This window comes from Rattus norvegicus, chromosome 9 (genome assembly GCF_036323735.1).
Source record: "Rattus norvegicus strain BN/NHsdMcwi chromosome 9, GRCr8, whole genome shotgun sequence".
NCBI lineage: Eukaryota > Metazoa > Chordata > Mammalia > Rodentia > Muridae > Rattus > Rattus norvegicus.
Window position 1 is genome coordinate 50,974,595 of NC_086027.1, and position 27,961 is coordinate 51,002,555.

The window sequence follows — 27,961 nt, forward strand, 5'->3', positions numbered from 1 at the left end:
TCAGTTTCAAACCTTCTTCATCATAATTAAATGTATGAGACACTTAGAATTTGTTGATCTTATATAAATTTTAACCATTTAATTTTCTGAAATTGAACCTTCTCTAGAATATTGATCCCCACTTGCGATTTATGTGTTGCCTTTGACCTCATTCCCTGTGTTGTGGGGAGAACTAAGTGAATAAGATGAACGTTTCAACACCGCTAGTGATGAGAGGAAGGTTAACATAGTAAACATTGTTCCACTCTCCTCAGTTTCCTCTGCGTCCCTTGCAAGTCTGAGGATTGCTTGGCCTTCTTCCCACTTCCTCTGTATATCCAGCTTGAAATGGGGCTGGGTAGGTTCTTAAGCTCTTCGTCTCCACTCCTCTGGCACTTCATGCATTTTTCATTTCCCGTTAATATTTATTCAGTACCACAATTTGGCAGGTGCCGGAGAGCCAGGAGAACCACGCATAGCTTCTTCAACTACCCACGCATGACTCAGAGGACATTGCATCAGCAGCTCTCCACTTCTCTAATACCCAGGCTCCCCACATGCTCGCAATCCACTTTCCAGCAGTCGGTCCTTCTCAAGAGAAGCTCTACTGTCTTCCCTGCAGCTTTACCATCTCCTGCGCACATCATTCACCATTAAGAACTTTTTGTTTATGCCCCCCCTCTTTTTGTTTTTACCCTCAGCGTCATTTGCGGGCTGAAAACTGAGGTCGGTAACTAGGAGAGGATTCTTTCTACGGTGACTGCAAACAAAACCCTGATCCACCACCCTGGTCCTGGCTGAAAAGAACTGTAGGAAAGGTATTGATTTGTGCTGATTCCTCTTTTATTCTAAGCTTCAAATTAATATCATGTTGTTGTCTTCCCAAACTTTCATTAGTAGATTCCTGGGCTCCTAGCTGGTTATGCCTCCATGATTAGACATAACTTCGGGGTCTGGGTGGGGGTGGGGGTGGGGTTGATCTCTGAAACCAAGCTCTCTAGATGAAGGCAGTAGAAAGAGGCAATACCTCAGCAGGCATCTGAGGTCTCCTGGTATTCTCCAGCACTCTTCAAATAGGCAAAGTGCATGCTCTGCGTGTTTTTTTGGTTTGTTTGTTTGTTTTTGTTTTCTTTTTTATCACTTTAAGGGACTTTTTTATTGAATATATATATTCAATATATATATATATCCATCCTATCCCACCCCCTCCCCTTCTTCTATAAGGGTGTTTCCCTCCCCACCCCCCCTTCTGACATTCCTCTACACTGGGGGATCCAACCTTGGCAGGACCAAGGGCTTCTCCTTCCATTGGTGCTCGACAAGGTTACCCTCTGCTACATTTGCAGTTTTTATGCTAGGGTCAGTCCATGTATAGTCTTGGGGTAGTGGTTTAGTCCCTGGGAGCTCTGGTTGGTTGGCATTGTTGTTCTTATGGGGTTGTAAGCCCCTTCAGCTCTTTCAATCCTTTCTCTAATTCCTCCAAGAGGAGTCCCATTCTCAGTTCAGTGGTTAACGGATAGCATTTGCCTCTGTATTTGATATGCTCTGGCTGTGTCTCTCAGGAGAGATCTATATCTGACTCTTTCAGCATGCACTTCTTAGCTTCATATATCTTATCTAGTTTTGGTGGCTGTATGTGTATGGGACAGATGTGGGACAGGCTCTGAATGGCTGTTCCTTCAGTCTCTGCTCTAAACTTTGCCTCCATAGTCCCTCCTATGAATATTTTTGTTCCCCTTTTAAGAAGGAGTGAAGTGGTCTTCCTTCTTCTAGAGCGTCATGTAGTCTGTGGATTGTACCTTGGGTAATTCGAGCTTTTGGGCTAATGTCCACTTATCAGTGAGTGCATACCATGTGTGTTTTTCTGTGATTGGGTTACCTCACCCAGGATGATATTTTCTAGTTCAATCCATTGGCCTATGAATTTCATGAAGTCATTGTTTTTGATAGCTGAATAGTACTTCATTGTGTAGATGTACCACATTTTCTGTATCCATTCCTCCATTGAAGGGCATCTAGGTTCTTTTCAGCTTCTGGCTATTATAAATAAGGCTGCTATGAACATAGTAGAGCATGTGCCTTTGTTATATGTTGGGGCATCTTTTGGGTATATGCACAGGAGAGGTATAGCTGGGTCCTTAGGTAGTGCAATGTCCTATTTTCTGAGGAAACTCCAGACTGATTTCCAGAGTGGTTTTACCAGTCTGCAATCCCACCAACAGTGGAGGAGTGTTCCTCTTTCTCCACATCCTTGCCAGCATCTGTTATCACCTGAGTTTTTGATCTTAGCCATTCTGACTGGTGTGAGGTAGAATCTCAGGGTTGTTTTGATTTGCATTTGAAAACCTGATGCTTTCAAGGCTTTCTGCCATGTTATAGTGAATCTTGAGCCAAAAGAAGAAAGAGGGCCAGGGTTTGGCCCTTTTTTGTTTGTTTGTTTGTTTGATTTTTTGTTTGTTTGTTTTTGCATGGTTCTAAAGTCCTACACCCTGAATGTGCTATCTTTTATGCTTCATTTAAATGTCCAGGAAAATCTTTGAGAGGAGTAGCCAGCAACTCACTAAACAACAGCTTCTGTTGGATTTACTTATGCACTTCTAAAATCTCAGTTAAATACAGATTGTGGGAAATGCCCCAGTATTAAGCGGGACCATGCTTGGTGTTTAGATAGACACAGCTTCTTCGTAAATGCTCGCCGTGGCCTGATCTGAGTCTTCTGTTGTTTTAATATCAGATGAAAATGTAGTGCCAAGCCTCTGACACAGCTTTCTCAAAGGAACAGTGAACAGAGGCTCCATTTTATGTTAAAGAAGCAAAGTCGTAAGATTAAAAAGAAACCTCAAGAAAATTATGATTAAGGAGCACAGGGAGGGGAAGGGTTTTTACGGGATGTGGAAAGTGTAGGTGTAAAAGGCAAAAGGCAGCAATGTGAGCGGGACTCGAGCCTTTTTCATAAAATACATTTTTAGATATTTCTCTGTGAGAGCTATAAAAACATTGGAAGAATGTTTACCAGGAGTGTAGATCCCACAAAGACTTTGTTTCTAAGACTAGCCAATATTCTATCTAATCACAAAATGAATATTTTTAATGCAGGGGACTATGTTCCTTTAAACAATTTTCCCTGTAAAAAATTAGGGAAGGCTGGGGAAGATTGAGATTCTCTCTTACTTTTTTTTTTAAAACAAATTGATGTCTTGTGTGTAAGTGACCTTGATTGCTATAGGGGAGAGGTCAGAAAGCTGAGAAAATTAAAGCATCAGAGGTATATTCCTTCGGAGTGAAGAGATGGGTTAATGAACACAGGGGAAAAGGGGGTTAAAAGCCAAGGGGATCAGGGTTTATAGCAATTTACAATGGAAGGAGAATCTAAACCACATTTTAGCAATAGCAAACTTATAGAGACATAATACTTTTGTAACTGGAAAGTACTTAGAGTTGCTAGTTTGATGTTTGCAGCTTTAATGTAAGTTTGATGAATTACTGGCTTTGGATGACTTAATTCAAGTTGCCCCCTATCCAGTGCCAGTTCCAGAGCCTGTCTCCAGAGGGAATCAGTGATGTTGCAGAAGGAGGTATGGTGTTCAGGACTGAAATAAGTGAAAAAGATCAGCCAGCGTACAAATGATTCAGTTAATTCTACATCACACTTCACACACACACACACACACACACACACACACACACACACACACATTTCACAAGTTGCCTACATACTTTTTTTTTGCTTGTTTGTCTGTTTGTTTCAGACAAGATCTCCCTCTGTGGTCCTGGCTGTCCTGAAACTTCCTTTGAAAACCGTGCTGCTCTCAAACTCACAGAAATCTTCCTCCCTCTGCCTCCCAAGTGCTGGTATTAAAGGCAGGCACCATCATGCTCAGCCTTGACTGTATACATTTTGAAATGAATCCACATGTTTGATTCTTTTTTTCACATTTCAACAGAAGGTTGAATGCAACATAAAGACACAGAATATATTTCTGGAAGAAAGAGGAGGGAGACGTTTTCGAAGTAGGTTAGTTCGGAACTTATAGGGACGTGTTTTGCAGACCCATGACTGTGCAGTTTCCCATCTGGTCCTGATTCGTGATCAGCAGATGCAACACATGTGACTCACCCACACAACACGTCATATTCTTGACCCAGATCATGAACATTATGAGCATAATTTGCCAAGCTCCAGTCTCTCATCCTTCCTCCAGAGGAATCTTGTATGCAGACACTGCAGTCAGCTCTTGGGGTTTCTCCTTAATCCTTAGTTTCCAGTTTGGCCAGGTAACTAGGCTTACTGTCCCAACTGAATATAGAGCTAGAGTCCTAAGGGTGTTGCATAACTGACTGGAAGTCACACCGATAAGATGTAGGAAGCTAGGTTTTGGATCTATGGGATCTAATTCCGTAGCTTACCCTGCAATCCCTGAGCCCTGCCCAGCACACATTCATCAATGTACACAGTGGGGTTGGAAGTGCAACGTGGTGCTTTGGAGCGGAGCAAATGTAAATGGCCCACCTGGGGACTGAACCCATGACCTTGGCATGATTAGCACAGGGCTAACAGATGAGTGAATACCAGAAGCATTTTATCTAGAGTTCTCTCATATGAGTTTTTTTTGACGGCAGGATATTCAAGTCAATGGGAAGCTATTAAACCTATTGAAGCACGTAACGCAGACAAAAAAGCACATCGGTCCTTTTTCCAGATTTCTCTAAGAATTCAACTTACATGTATAAACAAGTTTTCATATCTCTCTCTCTCTCTCTCTCTCTCTCTCTCCTGTGTGTGTGTGTAAACGCACTAACTGAAGACATGAAATGTGGACTTGTCACAAGCGTGCACTGATGCATGCATGTCTTTCTGTACTTAAATGATTAATATGCTAAGCATGTGGTCTGTGTGTATAATGACCAAGGCCTCACTGGTTTTGCATTTAAATGTGACTCTTCAACTTCAAATTTGTTATCCAGAAAACTCCGAATCTGGAAAGATTTGATGTATTTCAAGTAGAAATGTGTTTTGTCTAAATGGAGGGTAGTATGTTCCAAGACTCCTAGGGGATGCCTGGCTGTGCATAGCAGCCTGAAGTAGAACTAGACCACACTCAGAACAGATTTGCCCTTTGTGCTCTGTAAAGGACACTGCACAGAGGTTAGGGGAATACAAGCAAGCATCGCAGTGGCAGTCAGTCTGCTCAGCAAGAAATCCACTAAGTGACCAACCCTAGTGGCATCAAATACACAGAGTACACTGGATAAAGTGGTGACTTCAGTCTTCAGAGTGGTGAGTGGTGCAGCCTTCCAAAGTTATGGATTAATATTAATTTATTAATATTTATTAATATTAATAAATATTCCTGGGAGTCTCCAATCCATCTTTTCAGACGATAGTTAGGATTGCTGGAACTGTGGGAAGCAAAAACCTCACGTAAAAAGAGCCCACTGTGCTTTCCGGTCCTTAAGTAGATGTCACGGATCTCTGACTGATTGTGCCTGCACAACTTCTTTCAGGAGTCCTGGGTGTTTCTGCAGGACACTGGGGCGTTACTATCCCCACACTGCAAACAGAAGATGGTATTTTTTCAGCCGGTTTTGCTTCGTTCACTGATTTAAGTCGTGTTTCAATCCGGTTGAGATTGGACGTAGCAGGGTGCTGGAAACGGCAGGGAATTGCAAGTCCTTCCCCAATCGATCTGCGGTTGTTCCTAGTGAGGCTAACAGAAATGAAGCCAAGCCCTACGTCCGGGAGAAGGGGCAAGAGTCACCGTAAGTACTTCGTGATCCCACCAGGAACAGCAATCCTCTTCTCGTCGCCAAGCGTTTCTGAATCCAAGTAAGAAAAGGGAGGGGAAAAAAAATCTTAAAAGCGCCTGCCATATTCTTAGTACCATTTGCCTTGACAGGAAAAACAACAGCCTCTTGCCTCTTCAGCTTATTCCTCATCAGCGAGCTCTTCCCCAAACAAGACACCGCACATCAGCCATTTGGGATCTCTTCCATCCATGTTGTAACGCGCTCTTCCGTGCAGTTTGTACTCACTGCAGCATGTGCCGCCGCCAAGAGCAAGGCGTTGGTAATCTGGGCACCCACAGTTGTGATGAGGCATCTTCAATGCCGTCGTCCAAATCAAATATTTGGCTGTGCTTCTTCAGATGCGATATCTCATATTGTCACTGTGGTGCTGGCAGAGCGGGGAACTTGGGCATGGAGGGAAGGGCCCAAAAAGGGTGGAGGTGGGGAGGGGAGGAGGGGAGACGGGATGAGGAGGGGAGGGGGAAAGAGGCCCTGCCTGTGTCGAATCTTCCAGCCAAGCATCCTAACGTTTGATCATCTCTACAATGTTTGGACAGGAGCCAGGTATGCATAATACTCGGACAGAAGAACAGTATGCAGTGTGGGTTGGCTTTACCCCACGAGACACTCCCTAAGCTACCATTACTGGTATTTTAGCATGATTTTCTATTGTCTACTTCTCTGCTGGCATGCAAGGAAGTGTGGCATGCCTGGAGATGCTTATAATTTATTGGCCTATTTTTATTATTGTTGCTTGTTTGTTGCAAAGCCTCTGTAGCCCAGACTTGACTGGAATGCACGGTCCTTCAGGGATTCCACACACATCCCAGCTTTGGTTCTTGGGGTAAGCCTGGAAACTAAGAGAGTAAGTAACTCAGGAGCACCACTGCCTTCTTTCTACAGAAGAAATCCTAAGATCTCAAAGAGCGGAGGCAAAGAGTGGACACAATTGTTTCAATATCTCCATTGACTCCTAGTCGTTTCTCTTGGCCTTCTGCCGCTGAGGCTGCCTACTGAGAAAAAAAAAACTTTACAGATCCATGAGGAAATACGATTCTATCAGAAAGGCACTACATTGGGGGTGGGGGAGTTTTAAGATTGGAGAATCTTGCAGCTGGAGGGATGAGTCAGTAGGTCAGAGTGCTTGGTATATAAACATGAGGATCTGAGTTTGAGCCATGTATAAAGCCAGGCATGTAACACTGACATTATGGAGATGGATACAGGGAGATCTTGGGAGCTTGCTGGCTAAGCAGCCTAAGTGAAATGTGAAGCTGGTAGTTTAGTGAAGGGCATGTCTTAAAGGAATAAGGAAGAAAGCAACCGAGGGAATACTGACACCCTATTCTGGTCTCCATATGTACAACATATACACGAGCGTGCTTATGTGCGAGTGCGCGTGTGTGTGTGTGTGTGTGTGTGTGTGCGCGCACACACACCCCACTTTATTGAGATGTAGTTTTGTTTTATGTGTGTGTTCAAGTATATGAACACATGTAATCAAGTATGAATGTACACATACATGTGTCTGGGTACCTGTGGAAGCAAAAGGAGGTCAGAGCATTCCCTGGAGCTGGAGTTAACAGGCAGTTTCGAGTCATAACTTGGATTCTCTGCAAGGGCAGCAAGCACTGTTAAGTGCCAAACCATCTTTCACACCAACTCTCCCCATTCCTGACAAGAGGAAGAAAAGAATAGATCAAAGGATATCTCCAATGTCTGCCATAAAGTAAGTAGTTTTATTACTTTTGTCTTCTTTTGGTTTGGTGGAAGTTTGGTTATGCAAATATCAATTTTCCCAAGCACCATTGCGGTGTTCATTCATCTTGCTTTGCAAGCTCAGATAGAGCAGGTTAATTCACTCTCTTGGAGCAACTGTTCTATCATTACTTGGGGCTCTGTCACATGGCATTAGGTTCTGTTTTCTCACTTTAAAGTAAGTTAGAGGGCTCGCCCAGAAAACCTGAAGACTCTCTGAAGTGGAAACTTAAGGCTTCTTTGGAAAGTCAGTTGTGTCAGATGGTGTTTTGCTGAGTCAAACAAATGGAGTGTTTTCCTGAAGCAGACACAGGTGAAAGGATGTTTTGCTAAAGCAATCATGTGAAAGAAATCATGAAGGATTCTACACTAATGACACACATGTGTTGGTCAGTCTTACAATGTGTAGCTGAGCTGTTTGTCATGACTCCATGGAGAGAAATGCACTGAAAAACTTCTGGTGGTGCCCTAGTGGCTTACAGATTATAGAATGTATACAGATTACATTCTATACCTCTTTATGAACCAGAGTGGCTTTATCCTGAGTTTTGCAGGCAAAGAGATGAAACTAGAAAATATCATCGGGAGTGAGGTAACTCAGACCCAAAAGGACATGCATGGTATGTTCTCACTAATAAGTGGATATTGGTAAAAAAAAAATACAGAATACCCAAGATACAGTCCACAGAATTTGAAAAGGTCACCAAACTGAAGGGCCCAAGTGAGGACGCCTCAGTCCCATTTGGGAAGAAAGCAACCACAAGGGGGGTTGAAGGGAGGAACAGGAAAAGAAAAGGGATTGGGGGTTGGGAGGGAGGGCTGAAACCTTGAGGGTCAGCAAAAAGAATGGCAACAGGCGACCTGGGGAGGAAGGAGGTTGGAAGGACCCTCTGGAATGTACCAGAGACCTGGGAAGTAAGGGAGTCTCAGGATTCAAAGCGGGGTACCCTAGATGAAATGCCCTACAGTGGGGAGAGGGAACTTATTGAACCCACTTCCAGCAGAAATATGGGGCATCACAAGGGATGGAGTTGCTATCCCCCTGTCAAAGCTCTGACCCATAATTGTTCCTGTCTGAAAGAACTGCAGGGCTGGAAATGGAGAAGAGCCTGAGGAAAAGGAGGTCCGGCAACAGGCCCAAAGGGGGATCCAGCTCAAGGGGAGGCCCCAAGACCTGACACCATTACTGAGGCTATAGGGCTTTCACAAAAAGAGACCTATCATGATTGTCCTCCAAAAGACCCAACAAGCAGCTGAAAGAGTCAGATGCAGATATGTGCACCCAACCAATGAACAGAAGCTGCTGACCCCTCTGGTTGATTTAGGGGGAAACTGGAAGAAGCTGAGGAGGACCAAAATTTCAACCTAGACTCCCGAGATCTCTCAGACACTAGATCACCAACCAGGCAGCATAACCACCTGAGATGAGGCCTCCAACACATGTACAGCAGAGGACTCCGTGGTCTGGGTTCAGTCAGAGAAGATGCACATAACCGTCAACAGGCTAGAGGCCCCAGGAAGATGGGGTGGGTGGATGGGGACATCCTTGTGGAGATTTCGGGGGGTGGTATGGGATGTGGAACTGTCGAAGGGTGGACCAGGAGGAGAATAAAATCTGGAGTATAAAAATAAATAAATAAATAGATAAATAAATAAAATTAGAAAAAAATGGTTTTAAAAAGTCAGACCTATAGTAGTTAATTATATTATTAAAACTAAAAATTAAATTTCATAAAGGAGATAGAAAATATTCAATGGTGCACTGTATTTCTTTTACTTTTAATTTTTTATGTTTACTTGTATTAATCCAATAGCTCTCTGGGTATGAAGCTGGACGTCACGTAGCTCTGTCCTGCTTGTGGATTGTGCCCGTGATTTATCAGATAATGAAGTCTGGAAGCTTTATATGCTTTTTTTTGGATTTATTCTTTTGTAAAATAAGTCTATCTTCCTATCACTTGTAGGCAAAGCTAAAATCTTGCTTTTTAAAATAGTTCATTGACACTGTCGAATTGTTTCATCTCTATAAACTTTGAGTCTATGTTGCCATTACTACCATAAGACTTTGTGGTTGTTCAAATAGTTGATACTCATGGGGGTTTTCTGAAATGTCTGCGCTTCTTTTTCCCTTTAGATTTGTCTTGTGTTTCTGTGGTGGGAGGCTTCCTTCATCTATGAATCTTACTTCAGTGTTTCTTTGCTGATTACTCCTTCTCTGGGTTTACCAAAAACATCTCATTTCTGAAAATGTCAGTGTTTCCCCTCATGGATAAGGTGCAGACTTCCAGCTCCCTGGGGCTTTGCTCTTTCTTGTAGCACAGTGTTTCCTAGCTGCCCTGGAGACCCATGGGACAGCAGAGGGCCACCTCTACCCATCACTGCTTTAATGTTTTGATCCCTGGACCTCTCCACTGCCATCCGATTGACTGCACCTTTATGCGTTTTCTTATTTTCTGGGAATTTTAATCAGATAGTTTTGGGTATTTATTTTACTTAGAGATTTTAGATTGGAATATTCTTCATAAGTGTCAATATCTTTAAATATTCATTCTACTTTATTTTCTCATTTATTTATGGACTCTAATATGCACGTGTCAACTCACTTCCAATGTCTGTCTATCTGTCTGTCTGTCTGTCTATCTAAGTATCTGTTTATGTAATGTATGTATCTTTCTACCTGTCTATCATGTTTTTAGCTATGTATCTGTTTATTTAGCTATTATCTTGTTGTGGTTTGCCCTGGAGTTATCTGTATTTTGATGCTAATCCCACTACCCCCTTCTCCCCATTGAATTTGTAAAATGCAGGTGAGGGGCAGATACAGGATAGAAGGAGGCCTGTCATTGGAGGAGAAGGAAGGATGGGTGGGAGAGAAGTTTGAAGGAAGAGGAGGAGACTGGAATGGAAAGGATGAGAGGAGAGAGAGAGGGAGAAGCCGTGGCAGGACAATATGGTGGGTGATGTTATGATTCCACGCTGTACCTTTACAGGTGGTTACAAATGATCTTAAGGGATGGATGGTACTGGGCTTTATATGTTTAGGTTATTGTGTTGTGTGTTCTTTCATGTGTAGATTTAAGTGTAATGGAGTGTGAGGTGACTGGTCTGGGCCACCATGGAGGTGGGATGTGTTTCCACCAAGATATCTAGCAGATATCTTGGGGCACTGTGGTGTGGAACTAGCGGGATAAAAGACACCAATACTTTTTTTATTTTTTATATTTTTACAACAACATCATCTACTATCTATCAGCTTTCTAGTCTATGTATCTATATATCTATCTACCTTCTATATGTATATGTATGTATGTATGTATGTTATATGTATGTGTGTATGTATGTATGTGTGTATGTGTGTGTATGTATTATGTGTGTATGTATGTATCTTTGTGTGTATATGTATGTATGTGTGTGTATGTGTGTGTATGTATTATGTGTGTATGTATGTATCTTTGTGTGTATATGTATGTATGTGTGTATGTATGTGTGTGTATGTATTATGTGTGTATGTATTATGTGTGTATGTATGTATCTTTGTGTGTATATGTATGTATGTATGTATGTATGTGTGTATGTATGTATGCATGTGTGTATGTGTGTGTATGTATTATGTGTGTATGTATGTATCTTTGTGTGTGTATGGTGTATGTGTGTATATGTATGTATGTGTGTGTATGTGTGTGTATGTATGTATCTTTGTGTGTATATGTATGTATGTGTGTATGTATGTGTGTGTATGTATTATGTGTGTATGTATGTATCTTTGTGTGTATATGTATGTATGTATGTATGTGTGTGTGTGTATGTATGTATGCATGTGTGTACCATGTTCTTTTCATCATTTGCAACTCTGTTCACCTCTGTTCACTCTGGGAACTCCCTTCTTGGTTTTCAGCCACAGAAACATCTTCTAGTTTATGAATACTCTATCCAACTGTTTACAACTGCTCTTAAATTCAAAATGAGATCCAAAGCTTGAAAGACATCAGAATATTTTTGATCCTTCTACAATCTGACTAATCAGGGTTGTCTGTCTTCTTAGTGTCCTAATAAAGCCGTCCTTTGACCTCATCAAAATGATCCTCACCTTAGATATTGCATATGTACCTGTAGTTCTAATGTTCATGTTATATTAAACATTTTAAAGTTGATTTAAAAGTCTATTTTGAGCATATTATTCAGCTACTGCAAAATCCAAGAGTGCTATTTGTAACAATGATCGGCTTCATTTTCTTCTCTTGGGCTTCATGTATTTTCAGTAGATCTTAGACTGGCCTGACACTTTCTTTCCATGGATGGGCTAGAGACTTTTGATATGCTGTATGTGAATATTTTTTTATCTAAGGAGGCACTAAGAAGTTGCTGTAAAAAAAAAGATACAATCTTCCTATGAGCATTCAGAACCCAGAACAAGTGTCTCAGCTGATATATTTCAGTGGAGAAAAAAGTATCTTCCATTAGATACAACCTAACAGAGGCACAAGGCTTTGGGATTAAGAGGTGACTGGATTTTAGCAGTTGTATGGGGTGCAACAAAAAGGCCTTTCATCCTGGTCCACATGCAGATTGCCATGTATACAAGATGGTTCACAATGTCTATATGGATTACAATATATTTTTCCTGCATGCCCTGACCCATTTAGTCTGTCTATAACCCATCTAGAAGATGTCAAATCTGGTTCATGTGTATGTAACATTTAAACATGATGTTACATTTTCATAGAACTAAAAATGTAAAAATACACCAATCTTAATTTTAAGGTATTAACAGAAATCATAACTCATTCTTAGAAATGTTATCTGAGGAAATAATGGACTAATACAGATAGGTAACAGTACAATACCTACCTACCCATTAATTTATATATTAACATCTTTCATTGACTCAAGTAAACAATGCTAACAAGTCAGTAGGATAAAAGTGACAGTTTTGTGGGTAAAAGGCAGAAGAATCATAAAGGACAAAAGTAAGAAAATGTCCCTAGAGAGGAGTAGTTAAGACCCCAGCGCCCAGAGAAAAGACTACAGACTATTGATAAATGCTGAGAGAAAGAAAAATCAGTCTTCCCCAGAGATGGAGCCCCTAGGTGTTAATCAATATCAAGTGTTTAGCCCTAAAAAGGTATACACATGAGCAACATTAAAGGGACTTAGCAGGTTGCGTTATTCATTCGCCTGCTTGTTTGTGTCACTTATTTACATATCCATTTGTTTATGTGTACTATAATAACTTTTTAAAAAGTGCTCATGCACTCAAGAGGGAGTGAGAAAGATAAAAGAGGCTGCTGGGCAGGAAAGGGAGAGGGGGAAATGATTAAAATATAGTACACCAAAAGTTAAAAATAAATAGGACGACTACATGATTACCATTACAAATTCCTTCCTTTCCTCTCTTGTTCTTGTTATATAAGATTAACTCATATAACTCTGGCCTCAAACTCATCATCCTCTTGCCTCAGCTTCCTATGTGATATGAATACAGGCAAACAATACCATGCCTAGCTTCTTTTCTATATATTTATATATCTTTTAATTAAAGAAATTGACATACAATTTATTTTGATCATGTTCTTCTTACTCCTCCCATTTCAAACCCACCTCCCTACCCTCCTACTTTCTTGTTCTCTCTCTCTCTCTCTCTCTCTCTCTCTCTCTCTCTCTCCCCCCCTCTCCTTCTCCCTTTTACTCTCCCTCTCCTTCTCCATTTTCCTCTCCCTCTCCCTCTTCCTTTCCCTCTCCCTCTCCCTCTCCCTCTTCTTCTCCCTCTCTCAACAAAGTGAAAAAACGAACACAAAAAAACCCAATGAGACAAAATGAAAATCATGAAGTTTACTTTATTACTTTATGTTGGCCAACAATTGGTTTTGGAGTCTTCCAAACATACATAAACACACATACATACACATATACACACATACATACATATGTAGGTGTGGAGTATCACTGGGTGATGAACACATGGGCACTGGAAAAAATTTCCTGAACAAAACACCAATGGCTTATGCTCTAAGATCAAGAATCGACAAATGGGATCTCATAAAACTGCAAAGCTTCTGTAAGGCAAAGGACACTGTGGTTCAGACAAAACGGCAACCAACAGATTGGGAAAAGATCTTTACCAATCCTACAACTGATAGAGGCCTTATATCCAAAATATACAAAGAACTCAAGAAGTTAGACCGCAGGGAGACAAATAACCCTATTAAAAATGGGGTTCAGAACTAAACAAAGAATTCACAGCTGAGGAATGCTGAATGGCTGAGAAACACCTAGAGAAATGTTCAACATCTTTAGTCATAATGGAAATGCAAATCAAAACAACCCTGAGATTTCACCTCACACCAGTGAAAATGGCTAAGATCAAAAACTCAGGTGACAGCAGGTGCTGGCAAGGATGTGGAGAAAGAGGAACACCCCTCCATTGTTGGTGGGATTGCAGACTGGTAAAACCATCCTGGAAATCAGTCTGGAGGTTCCTCAGAAAATTGGACATTGAACTACCTGAGGATCCAAGCTATACCACTCTTGGGCATATACCCACAAGATGCCCCAACATATAAAAAAGACACGTGCTCCACTATGTTCATCACAGCCTTATTTATAATAGCCAGAAGCTGGAAAGAACCCAGATGCCCTTCAACAGAGGAATGGATACAGAAAATGTGGTACATCTACACAATGGAATATTACTCAGCTATCAAAAACAATGACTTTATGAAATTCATAGATGAATGGTTGGAACTGGAAAATATCATCCTGAGTGAGGTAACCCAATCACAGAAAAACACACATGGTATGCACTCATTGATATGTGGATACTAGCCCAAATGCTTGAGTTACCCTAGATGCACAGAACACATGAAACTCAAGAAGGATGACCAAAATGTGAATGTTTCACTCCTTCTTTAAAAGGGGAATAAGAATACCCTTGGCAGGGAAGAGAGAGGCAAAGATTAAAACAGAGACTGAAGGAACACCCATTCAGAGCCTGCCCCACATGTGGCCCATACATATACAGCCACCCAATTAGACAAGATGGATGAAGCAAAGAAGTGCAGGCTGACAGGGACTGGATGTAGATCTCTCCTAAGAGACACAGCCAGAATACGGCAAATACATAGGCAAATGCCAGCAACAAACCACTGAACTGAGAACGGGACCCCCATTGAAGGATTCAGAGAAAGGACTGAAAGAGCTTGAAGGAGCTCATGACCCCTTATGAACAACAATGCCAAGCAACCAGAGCTTCCAGGGCTAAGCCACTACCTAAAGACTATACATGGACTGACCCTGGACTCTGACCTCATAGGTAGCAATGAATATCCTAGTAAGAGCACCAGTGGAAGGGGAAGCCCTTGGTCCTGCCAAGACTGAACCCCCAGTGAACGTGATTGTTGGGGGGAGGGCAGCAATGTGGGGACAGTGGGGAGGGGAACACCCATAAAGAAGGGGAGGGGGGATTAGGGGGATGTTTGCCCGGAAACCGGGAAAGGGAATAACATTCGAAATGTAAATAAGAAATACTCAAGTTAATAAAAAAAACTGTTTTACACTTGCCCTTTGCAATACTGGGATTTTATCTGGCTTAAAAATCTACAGGCCGTGTATATGCTGCTATAGTCTCTGTCAGTTCAAACACACGTCAGTCCTTTTGTACCTGGAAGACAATGTTTCATGGGTGCCCTTCACCACCTCTGGCTTTTACAGTTTTTCTCTCTCCTCTTCCACACAAGTCCTTGATCTCTGAGAGGAAGCTTTTGATGAAGGCATATCATAAGACTGAGTGTTCTAAAGTATTTTATTCTCTACATATTGCCTAGTTGTGGGTCTCTGTGTTAATTAATTTCCATCTACTTCAAGAAGAAGATTATTTGATATGCATTGCTCAATACACTGGTCTACAAGTCCAGCAATATGTCATTAGGACTCATTCATATCTACAAATACAAAAGTAACTTAATGGAGTCACCATATAATGAGGGAGTCATTGCCCCAATAAGATATCTTATGCCACAAAGTTAAACCTTCATGCTAGGAATTGGTTATATCTTATTGAGTCACTGGACAAGAGGATCTCCAATAGACCTCCCATTCAAACCTCACAGGATATTGGAAAAGTTTTTGGTTACCTTCCACAATCTGATGGGAAGGCCCTATTGCTTAGGGCGACAATTATTTATATAATCAAATGTGGAGAAGTTGAGCAGGTGCCCAAGTATAAGCTTTATGCATACTGACTGGAAGATGTTCTGCCTGAAACTGGAGGAACGTTAACTATCAGTTTCACACAGCTACAAATGCTGTAACAATGTAATCCATTATGTAAACAAACTCAAAGCAAAAAAAAAAAAAAACCCACACAATCATTTCACTAGATGGTGAGACAGCATTTGACAAAATTCAACACCCCTTCATGATAAAAGTCCTGGAAATATCAGGAATTCAAGGCCCTTACCTAAACATAGTAAAAGAAATATACAGCAAACTAGTAGCTAACATTAAACTAAATGGAGAGAAACTTGAAGCAATCCCACTAAAATCAGGGATGAGACAAGGCTGCCCACTCTCTCCCTACTTATTCAATATAGTACGTGAAGTACTATCCAGAGCAATAAGACAATGAAAGGAGGTCAAAGGGATACAAATTGGAAAGGAAGAAGTTAAAATATCACTATTTGCAGATGATATGATAGTATACTTAAGTGACCCCAAAAATTCCACCAGAGAACTTTTAAGCCTGATAAACAACTTCAGCAAAGTGGCTGGGTATAAAATTAACTCAAACAAATCAGTAGCCTTCCTCTACTTAAAGCATAAGCAGCCTGAGAAAGAAATTAGGGAAATGACACCCTCCACAACATAACATAAAATACCTCAGTGTGACTCTAACCAAACAAGTGAAAGATCTGTATGACAAGAACCTCAAGTCTCTGAAGAAAGAAATTGAAGAAGACCTCAGAAGATGGAAAGACCTCCCATGCTCATGGATTCGCGGGATTAATACAGTAAAAATGGCCATTTTGCCAAAAGCAATCTACAGATTCAATGCAATCCCCATCAAAATTCCAATCCAATTCTCCATAGATTTAGAGCAGTTTGCAAATTCATTTGTAATAACAAAAAAACCCAGGATAGCAAAAACTATCTGCAATAATGAAAGAACTTCTGGGGGAATCACCATCCCTGACATCAAGCAGTATTACAGAGCAATAGTGATAAAAACTGCATGGTATTGGTACAGAGACAGACAGATAGACCAATGGAACAGAACTGAAGACCCAGAAATGAACCCACACACCTATAGTCTCTTGATCTTTGACAAAGGAGCTAAAACCATCCAATGGAAAAAAGATAGCATTTTCAAGAAATGGTGCTAGTTCAACTGAAGGTCAGCATGTAGAAGAACGAAAATCGATCCATGCTTATCACCCTGTACAAAGCTTAAGTCCAAGTGGATCAAGGACCTCCACATCAAACCAGATACACTCAAACTAATGGAAGAAAATGAGGAAGAGCCTCAAACACATGGGCAGTGGGGAAAATTTCCTGAACAAAACCGTAATGGCTTATGCTCTAAGATCAAGAATAGACAAATGGGATCTCATAAGACTGCAAAGCTTCTGTAAGGCAAAGGACACTGTTGTTAGGACAAAATGGCAACCAACAGATTGGGAAAAGATCTTTACCAATCCTCCATTTGGTAGAAGGCTAATATCCAAAATATATAGAGAGCTCAAGAAGTTAGACTCCAGAAAGCCAAATAACCTTATTAAAATGGGGTACAGAGCTAAACAAAGAATTCTCAGCTGAGGAAAATTGAATGCCTGAGAAGCACCTAAAGAAACGCTCAACATCCTTTGTCATCAGGGAAATGCAAATCAAAACAACCCTGAGATTTCACCTCACACCAGTCAGAATGGCTAAGATCAAAAACTCAGGGGACAACAGATGCTGGCAAGGATGTGGAGAAACAGGAACACTCCTCCATTGTTGGTGGGATTGCAAACTGGTACAACCACTCTGGAAATCAGTCTGGAGGTTCCTCAGAAAATTGGACATTGTCCTACCTGAGGACCCAGCTATACCTCTCCTGGGCATATATCCAAAAGATGCTCCAACATACAACAAAGACACATGTTCCACTATGTTCATAGCAGCCTTATTTATAATAGCTAGAAGGTGGAAACCCAGATGCCCTTCAACAGAGGAATGGATACAGAAAATGTGGTACATCTACACAATGAAGTACTACTCAGCTATTAAAAACAATGACTTCATGAAATTCATAGGTAAATGGATTGAACTAGAAAATATCATCCTGGCTGAGGTAACCCAATTACAGAAAAACACACATGATATGTAATCACTGATAAGTGCAAATTAGTTCAAAAGCTCAAATTACCCAAAATACAATCCACAGACCACATGAACCTCAAGAAGAAGGACGGCCAAAGTGTGGATGCTTCCCTCCTTCTTAATAGGGGGAACAAAAATATTCATAAGAGGGGTGTGGAGACAAAGTTTGGAGCAGAGATTGAAGGAATGGCCATTCACAGCCTGCCCCACATATGGCCCAGAGATATAAAGCCACCAAAACTAATGATAAAGCTAAGAAGAGCATGCTGACAGGAGCCAGATATAGATGTCTCCTGAGAGGCACAGCCAGAGCACGTGAAATATAGAGGTGAATGCTAGCAGCAAACCACTGAACTGAGAAAGAATTAGAGAAAGGAGTGAAAGAGCTTGAGGGGCTTGCAACCCCATCAGAACAAAAATGCCAACCAACCAGAGCTCCCAGGGACTAAACCACTACCCAAAGACTATACTTGGACTGACCCATGGCTCAAACTGCATATGTAGAAGAGGATGGCCTTGTTGGGCACCAATGGAAGGAAAAACCCTTGGTCCTGCCAAGGTTGGAACCCCCCCCCAGTGTAGAGGAATGTCGGAGGGGGAGCCGTGAAAGGGTGGATGGGGAGGGGAACACACTTACAGAAGAGGGAAAGGGGATGGGATAGGAAGCTTATGTCTGTTGAACTGGAAAAGGGAATGACATTTGAAATGTAAATAAAGAAATATCCAATAAAAGAAAAAAAAAGAAAGAAAATACCCTATTTCAAATAAGTGTGAAAGAAAACCCAAAGTAGTAGCTGGTCTTGATCCTATGGCTTTGTATCTGTGTCAGAATTAACTAAATCCCATGGGGCAAATATGGGCCTCAGACATATCACATGTAAGATGTCATAGGACAAATTGTTGCCTCTGGTAGGTCTGATTCTTTCATAAGTTACAAGTTTAATCCATGGCTCTTTTCAGAAACCTTGGTTAATTTTTTGAAACTTACTTTTCTACACTATACATTATTCATATTCCTGTCTGTCTTCATTTCTTTCTTTTTAAAGTGAATCGGATTGAACCAAGGCTTCACAAGGAAACACTCTCACGCTGTTCTAAATCTCTAGCCTTCATCTTTCATCCCTTTAAACTCATAGCTGTATAATTTTCCTTGAAAAGTAGATTTCAGATTGTCTTATTTCATGTATCTGTGTGTTTTCCTGTATATATGGGTGTGGTACACATTCATGCCTGGTGCCTCTAGAGTTCAGAAGAGAATGTCAGACACCCCTACTGGAGTTATCGAGGATTGTGAGCCACCATGCACTGGGAGGTAAACCATTCTCTTTTGCAAGAACAGTGAGAATTCCTAACTGCTAAACTATCTCTCTAGCCCTATTGTATGTATTTTCTTTTTTGAATAATGCTACTCATGGTATAGCCTTGAGTTTATTATATGACAGTTAAAAATAATCTTGTAAAACAAATCCTATAGCTGCTACATTTTCCCATACACAGTTTTCTAGTGCCACCAAGGATTGTCATTTAGAAATATAAGCTGAGAGGAGTTACCATTTCTTCCACGATCTACATCTTGTGTGTGGAAGCTTTGCCTTTCCTAAATGTGACGATCTTTCTATCTGCTACTTGGACATGAGATTTCAACTCTCAGCTTGTTGGCCATAGTAGTCATGTGGCTTCTTGGTGACATGGAGAGATGCCAATGAATGGGAAAAGCATTCAATGGGTATATCAATTCTCTCAAAATGACCATTTTCCCTCCACAGGCCCCCATACTGAGTTTCAGCTGGAGTCCACTTTACACGGATCCTTGAGATATTTACGTGCACTCTCTAATCTTTTTCTCATTGGTATAACAAAATAATCAAACAATAAATGACTTAACCAAGGAAAGATTAGCGTTGGCTTACAGTCTCAGAGTAGAATCAGAGCGGAACATATGACAGCACAGGACAGAGATAGGTGACCACATTGTATGTACTCCCCTTCCCCCCACTTCTCTGCAGTCTGAGAGTCAAGCCATGATATGATGACACTAATCTTTAGGGTGGCCTTTCTTTCCAAAGTTAAGTATTTACTTGGTGTACTAAGAATCAAACATTGTAATAGAAATCTTAGTACCAATTCCTGGCTCTGGATTTTCATATAACTGGGTCCTTATGGGTCTGATTTATGGGCTTTCTATTTCCTTATGCAGACTTTGTTCACATTGGATTATGGCCCACTCTGATGATCTCATCTTAACTTGATTTTATCTACAAAGATCATATTTCCAAATAAAGTCATTCATTAGTATCAAGGTAGGAACTTTAATGTATCTTCTTGAAGAGATACAGTTTAACTCATTAGAGTGTACTAACAATCCTTGACCAGGGGAAGCTCTTTGTACATATTGGCAAGCCTTTCTTATGGTACAAAATAACATGTAATCCTGAATTTGAATATTTCCCAGGACTCATGAGTAAAGTACTCTACCATGATGTTGGGCAGTGACAGCAAGCCACAGATATCATCAGTTTATTCATGAAGATAAATAACTGAAACTCCATACCATGTACCATGGTATCAACTATGACGGTAGGTAGACTAGATGTATCAAGTGCATTGGGACTTGCCACATTTCCAGCTTTTAGTAGACTTATTGAATGCCTTCATCTTCAGTGAAAACATCTCAATACTATATGCACTGTAATGGTTCAAAGTACAATATTTTGAACATTATCATGCACAGTATCTTAGGATTTCATGGCTGTGAAGAACCACTATGGCCAAGACTAGTCTTATAAATGAAATGTTTAATTTGGGATGTTTCAGAGTTTTACTCCATTATCCTCACAGTGGGAAGCATGACAGCATACAGGCTGACAGGGTACTGGAGATGGAATTGAGAGTTCTACATCTTGATCCTCAGACAGTCAAAGAGACTGTGCATCATGCTAAGCATAGGTTGATCATAGGAGACCTCCAAACCTGCCCTCATGGTGGCAACATTTTCTCAAACAAGGCCACATCTATTAATAGGGAAACTCCTTGTGGTCCAAGCATTCAAAGACCTAAGTCTCAGGGCCATCCTGATAAAACTACCAGGTAAATGATTATGGGTTAAGTAGTTGATATACTGTATGTACATTTCACAATTATAACATGAGCTTTATGTACATTTCACAATTATAACATGAGCTTTGAGCTATCTATCAGCAACTATACCAGAATCTGGATGTATAGGAAAGGATTATATAAATTCAGCCACCTATCCTGCACTCCAGGTGGCTTGCACACCCATGACTATGTCTCATAAATATTAGAGAAATAATTGTGAAAACATAATAGCAAGGGCTAGAAAGATGTCTCAGTCATTAAGAGTACTGGTTCCTCTGGCATAGGCCCTGAGTTGTACTTCCAGTACCCATGCAGTGACTCACAAGCATGCGTAACTCTAGTTCCAGAAGATTAGACCCCAGTTTTTGGCTTCTACAAGCAAGCACCAGGCACTTACATGGTATACAGATATACATGCAGACAAAGCACTCAGACACATAGAAAAGTTTATTGCTTATAAAAGCAAATAAAAGAATAAGCCCAGAATGCAAATGAGTAAAAGAAAAATTATATAAATTATGGTACACATAAATGTATCTGTGTGTATATAAATAAGAAAGAAAATGTAGTTAATAGAACACAGGGCTTGTGGTTCATCCTGAAGATGCTGGGGACCTGAGAATATGTAGCTCTTACAAGGACAAGACTGAACAATATATAAAGTAACAGTTACCACTGATTGTATCAGAAGTGAGGCTGAAAAGCAAACAAGAAAACCAGGGGATGTAGGATGCTCACTGAAAGAGAAGCAGGACAGCTACTGACTTGAGGGCAGGTATTATAGGACACAGTAAGAACAACATTTGTTGAAAATGTCCCTGTATTCCTGGATCCAGAGCTTAGCTAGTGTGTGGGTGTGGGCTAGACCAGGGCTTTAGATGTAGCAGAAATTTACACTGGTTATTTCTTTAAAAATATGTCCTGGATTCATAACAGGGGAAAAATCATAAACACTCCTACCTTATAAACTCTCAAGGTTACCGAATGGAAGGGCATTGGGGGCATATTCTAGGGACGGGCAGAGATAAGTTCTTGTGGGAGCATTCTATCACAAAAATGGCAAATAGGTGAAGGCCTCTTCCCCAGAAAAATCCACTCTGTGTGTGTGTGTGTGTGTGTGTGTGTGTGTGTGTGTGTGTGTGTGTGTGTGTTGAAGCTTAGCCAGAAATCAGGAGAGTGGTTTTCTCTCATAATCCATCACGCTTCCAGTCAGCACACAGAAGGATCAGTGATATGTATCAGGGGGTGGGGAAGAAGAAACAAACCCTCTGAGGAGCATCACCGTGGAGCATGGCGGACAAGGAATGGATAGCAGACGTTACACTATTACAATTATCTCTGGAAAATGGACCCATTTGCTAAACACGTGGAGTCATTATAAGAACTTAGTGGCTATTTTACACCGAGGATATCTATAACATGATACTTGAAACCGGTCCTATTCCTGATTACAATAACATGTTCTTCACACTGAGGGCTTTGTATCCAAAGTCATGATCACACTGAGACGTAGACATTATTTAACTCTCTATGTTATCTCCTCTTCAGCACAGTCACCTTTGGACAGGAACAAGAATTACACAGCGTATGAAGCAAAGGAAAAGAAATCCAGGATCCCAAAATTCAATCTGGTGGTCATTAGAGCCTGACCCAGATATGACACAAATGTTAAAAACGCCATACAGAAAATTTAAAATGTTGAACTTTTGGGTGAAAAAGTAGAAAAAAAAAACTGCAAGACCAGACAGGTAATGTTAGCAGAGGAGTTTGAACAAAGGAAAAAGATAGAAAAAAGTGTTAACACAAGAAACACAGTAATAGAGGGCAACTCTCTGAAAAGCTCATTGATGTAATGCATGCAGCTGTACAAAGGAGTGAACTTACCTATATGTTAGTAGATTTTGAATAGCCTGAAGCTCAGAAAGAAAAAAAAATACTAGAGACGTCAGATGGGCAGAATTCTCCTGTCAGAGCTTAAGTATCCATCCCTGTGTACAATGGACACTCACGGGGCAAGTCCCACTAAAACTTGGAACTGAGCTAAAAGGCAAGCCTTCGAATGTATGAGTGAATTTAGCTCTCTCAAAGATGTATATTGTAATGGCAGTAAGCAGACCGGGGACCATGCTTCTGCATTGTATAGGCCGGTGACAGTGATGTCTTCTGTCTCCTGATGAATGTGCTTACATTCGACAGTGTTAGAGTAAAAACTTAAGACCCAATACTATTTATCTCCCATGCAAATGTCTATTTATTTTGGGAGTTTTTCTGATGTCATAGTTCTGTGTTCTTGTGTATGACTCCTAAGGTCCTCAGAGACTCTGAAGCTCTAGTTTTCTTGTATGGTACTGAGGTAACCAATGCCTGGTAGCATCTTATAGCTTCAGTACCCACACGGGTCACTGAAAAACAAACAGCCTTAGAGGTTTGGAATTGCTAACTTTTACTCTCCTCCAGAAAGAGAGGGGGATGCTAGACATTTAAGTGATGAGCAATGGCCAAAGATCTAGTGAATTGTGTTCATGAGATGACGTAATGAGTTTCCCTTCAATCCTCCCCAAGGTAGAGTGCGGACCTCTCTAAGAGAGCAGCACATGGAGGTTCCAAGGGGGTAATGCACCTTCTTATATACTTTCCCTCAGGGCATCAACCGATAAATGTAAGAAAGCCTTTCGCTGAGCCACGTGAATAAATTAACTGAACCTGAGAGTCGTGATAATTCAATTTATAGCCAGAGGGACAGAAACACAGGTAAAGAGTGTCTGAGGCTTTTCACCAGCACTTGGGTGGTACAGCAAATTTGGTGATGGAACCCTCAGTCTACTGGATCCTGGCCTCTTTCCAGGTTGGTAACATTATCACTGAGTTGAAATAAAGGACACACAGCTTCTCGGTGGGGTGAATGTCTCACAGCTTCTATCAGCAGTGAAAATGCAGTAAGGGATACTGAGTCTGCCTCTGGTCTATTCTGTTTAAACTTACAGATCACATATGTGTAAGTTAATATTTTTTTGTGTGTGTGTCACCACAAAGAAAGAGAAGTTAGTGAGTGTATTCATTAAACTCAAAGGATTCTACTATTCTCTGTTGCAGAAAACTTGTACAATTAGAAAAACCTTAGGGGGAAAAATACTCTGTAGTGATTAAATACTAAAAACTAAGAACTTTTGTGGGGGATGGTCATGTGGTATGTGAGTGTGTGTGTGTGTGTGTGTGTGTGTGTGAAGCTATAACCAAATCTGAGGAATCTAAAAGGGCACATGCATGTTCATGGATGTTCTTATACCAAGAAAAAGACCTTAAATGATCCCGATCTCTCATATCAGATTAACGTTGAAGCTCTGTGCAAATGCACGGTAAAAGCTCTCACAGTTATAAATTACTACAGGAACCATAAGGGCACAACCCAGTGTTAAGACTGACAAACACAGTCAGATGCTCTCCGTTTAAAAATGACCACAGATTGTTGATAATTTCATTCCCATAAATTCTACAAATTAGTTGAACTAGACTCTCTTTGGAAGACACCAAGTGTCAAAGTTCCTCACCCAGGAGGAGGAGTAGATGCTGACATTTCCCTGCACTTTTACAGGATGAGATTTTTCAGGTAAAATATTGCTGGGAATGAAATCCAGGCAGACAGAGGTAGACCATACTAAATAATTAGGAAAAGAGTCACAGTTCTTGGTACTGTTACTCCAAAAGTAGGAGGAGAGAAACCACTTCCCAACTCCATTTAAAATTCATCATTATGGATGCAAATGAATCTCCAAAATATTTGAAAGTCAACTAAGCAGCAAATGAAAGTGTTAATGAACCACAACCATTCCAGGTCTATCACAGCGGCCTAAAGGTGCTGTTTTAGCTTTTTTTTTTCACTGTGAGAAAATAATCTATAGAAATGAGTGATAAAAGATTATTTTTTGGCTCACGGCTTTCCAGTCAGTGGTAGCCTGGATCCATTGTTTTGGGTGGGGTCAAAGTTGAGGCAAAAATATGATGAGAGGGAGTGACAGTGGTGTGTGTGTGTATGCGTGTGTGTGTGTATCTCTGCATGTGTGTGTATGAATGTGTGGTGTGTACATGAGTATGTGGATGTGTGTGTGTGAGTGTGTGTATATGTGTGAGTGTGTATATGCATGTGTGTATTGTGTGTATCTCTGCATATGAATGTGAGTGTATGAGTGTCTGTATGTGAGTATGTGTGTGTGTATTAGTTGATGTGTGTGTGTGTGTGTTAGTTGGGGTGTGTGTGTGTGTATGTGTGTTTGTGTGTGTGTATGTGTGTTCAAGGTTAAGATGCATGTTTCCAGACAACCCCTTCTTTTAGATATGCCCTACCTCCTAGTTTTCCCTATCTCCCAATAATTTCAAACTAGGAGTTTGAGTGAATTAATCTATCAATTATGTCACAGCCCTCATGATCCTGCCACTTGCCACAGGCCCTAACTCTGAACACTGCTTGCATTGGGACCAAGCTTCAGTAAAGGAATCTTTTGAAGACATTTCATACCCTAAGTACAGTCATGGCTTTAACATTTAAACATTTACAGAGCAATTCCCATAGCAAAGGGCTAACTAAAATCAAACAAATGAGCTCATCAACATGTATGGGAAACTCTGAACATGCTTAAACACTGATTTACACAATAACCAGTAAATTCTCAGTGTGCTGAGAATGTAGGGAGTCTCCTAAGTGTCTTAACTTTATACAGGGCATTTTCAAAAGCTTGGGCTAGGAGACCCTCCATTCCACACAGGATGCCTTTCCTAAGGACAAATATATATTCTCTATGCTACCATTGAATGTCATAATTGAAATAAATTAATAAATAAGATAAAAAAGAAAAGAGCCACACAAACATAAAAAGTTTTTTCTACCCACATGTAGAAAATTTGTTACATGCTACTACATGTAACAAATCCACACCTACAAAATGTCTCTATAACTTAGCAAACTGTAAAGATGTCCCTATAACTTACAGCAAGCTGTGAAGGATTCCATCTGGAATCTCATCATCTCCCCACAGAGCAGCAATAAGCAACTAGAATTTAAAACAAATATAACCTGTGACTGCAGTAAAAGTTAATGAAATATTTATTGTCATGGTTAAGTTTGTGTTGCTGTAACAAAATACCTGAGTATAATGCACTTGAAAGCAGAGAGGTTTATCTTGGCTTTTGGATTTTTGTCTTTCCTAAGACAGAACACCATGCCTAAGACCTGCCATCCACTCAGCAGGAAGCCTTCAGCGACTTAACTTCTTCTGCTGGGCCCTACATCTTGAAGCGAACCACCACCAGTAGGGCTGTGTGGCTGGCAACCAAGACTTTAGCATATGGGCCTTTTAGAGATATGTGAAATACAAACTCTGACACTCCAGTAAAGAAATAAGACAATATAATGCATGCAAGGTCTGTATGTGAAAAGCTATGACATGTTGGTATAAGAGATAAGATTCAAACAAAGGGGAACATACCATGCCTGGAGGTTGGGAACCCAATGGAAATGCCTTGTCACTTGATAGCGCTTAATTAATTGTTTCTATGATGTCGCTCTAAAACCGGGTTAGCACTTCAGTGCCAACTCACGCTTCGACTTAGCACAGCAGCTGTGTAGACATTTTGTTATGGATTTGATGGAAATCTAGACACACAGATCAGTGGAACAGGGCAGAAAGTTCCAAAATTGATCCAAGCTGGTACAATTAATTACATTTTCAGCAAGACAATTCAATAGAAGAGTAACATTTTCATACAGTAAAAAAGAAAATATCAACCTCAACACTTTACACAAAAGTTAATTCAAATGGATCATAGGCCTGAACAGAAATACAATGAAATATTATCTCCCTGCTCACAAAGGAGAAATGCTGCATATCAGATTTGACACAAGCTGTAAGAAAAATGCATAAATTATTATTGATCCAAATCAAATATCTTTACTCTGATACTAATAAGGATATCTGAAAAAGAAAATATCCTGTGTCTAATAATTTATAATTATAATGTTAATGTATAATTATAAATATAGTTTATAATATAATCACCCTTTAATCTGAATGTCCCACTCCTTGTTAAGGGGATATCACTGGTGGAAACATTTGGCTTGCTGTAGAAATCAGCACTCTAACTCCTATTAAGTTATTTAAAATGAACCAACAACATCTTATAGTCACACAAAATGTGGAGATGAATGGATTTTAGCTTTGTTCATGACAGCAGAATTCTAAAAATAACCCAGGTTCTCTTTCACAAATGTGGGTATGTTAGTTTCTTTCCCTGTTGATGTGATAGTACACTCTGGCGTAGCAACTTAAGGGAGAAAAGGCTTGTTTTGGGTCTCAGTCTATCACGGCAGGGAAACGGGCAGCTAGAGCTTGAAGTAACTAATAACATCACATCTGCAATCAGGACACACAGAGAGATGAATGCTAGCACTTGGCTAGCCTTCTCCATTTACAAAGCCCAAGATGACAGTCCTGCCTGCAATGGCTCAGTGGTTAAGAGCACTGGCTACTCTTCCAGAGGTCCTGAGTTCAATTCTCAGCAACCACGTGGTGGCTCACACCCATCTGTAATGGGGATCCAATGCCCTCTTCTGGTGTGTCTGAAGACAGCAACAGTGTATTCACATACATAAAATAAATAACTTAAAAAAAAAAAAGACTGGTTTTCCCCATCACTTAACATAATAAAGATAGTCTGTCATTGGTGTGTCAGGACACCTGTGTCTCTGGTGAGCCTAGATTCTGTCAAATGAACAACTGATGCATTCTGACAGCATCAAAAAGCAGCCTTTAAGCCGACTTTAAGAAATAATGTTCCTTGGCAGATTTGCAGCTTGGTCTTCATGTGGGTCCTGAACAATCGGAACTGGGCTATCCCAAAACTGTTGCCTCTATGTGGGATGTGTTCTACTAGCTGGAATGCCTTGTCTGGCCTCAGTGGGAGAGGAAGTGACTAGCTTCACTGAGACCTT

At 40.6% G+C, this 27,961-nt stretch overlaps 2 long non-coding RNA genes across 7 annotated transcripts in view; one reads left to right on the top strand and one right to left on the bottom strand.

Annotated features, from left to right (window-relative positions):
• Positions 1-27,961, bottom strand: part of LOC100910304 (uncharacterized) — a 77,232-nt gene that overhangs the window by 27,519 nt on the left and 21,752 nt on the right. The window lies entirely within an intron of this gene.
• LOC134480365 (uncharacterized) lies at positions 468-27,904 on the top strand. 6 transcript variants are annotated; one of them, XR_010054773.1, is made up of 3 exons: positions 468-6,414; positions 6,536-20,180; positions 20,333-27,904. It is a non-coding gene; the product is annotated as an uncharacterized LOC134480365 (long non-coding RNA). The 6 variants fall into 6 exon arrangements; XR_010054772.1 differs by having other exon boundaries at positions 468-5,806; positions 5,905-20,180; positions 20,333-27,899; XR_010054771.1 differs by having other exon boundaries at positions 468-5,739; positions 5,877-20,180; positions 20,333-27,898.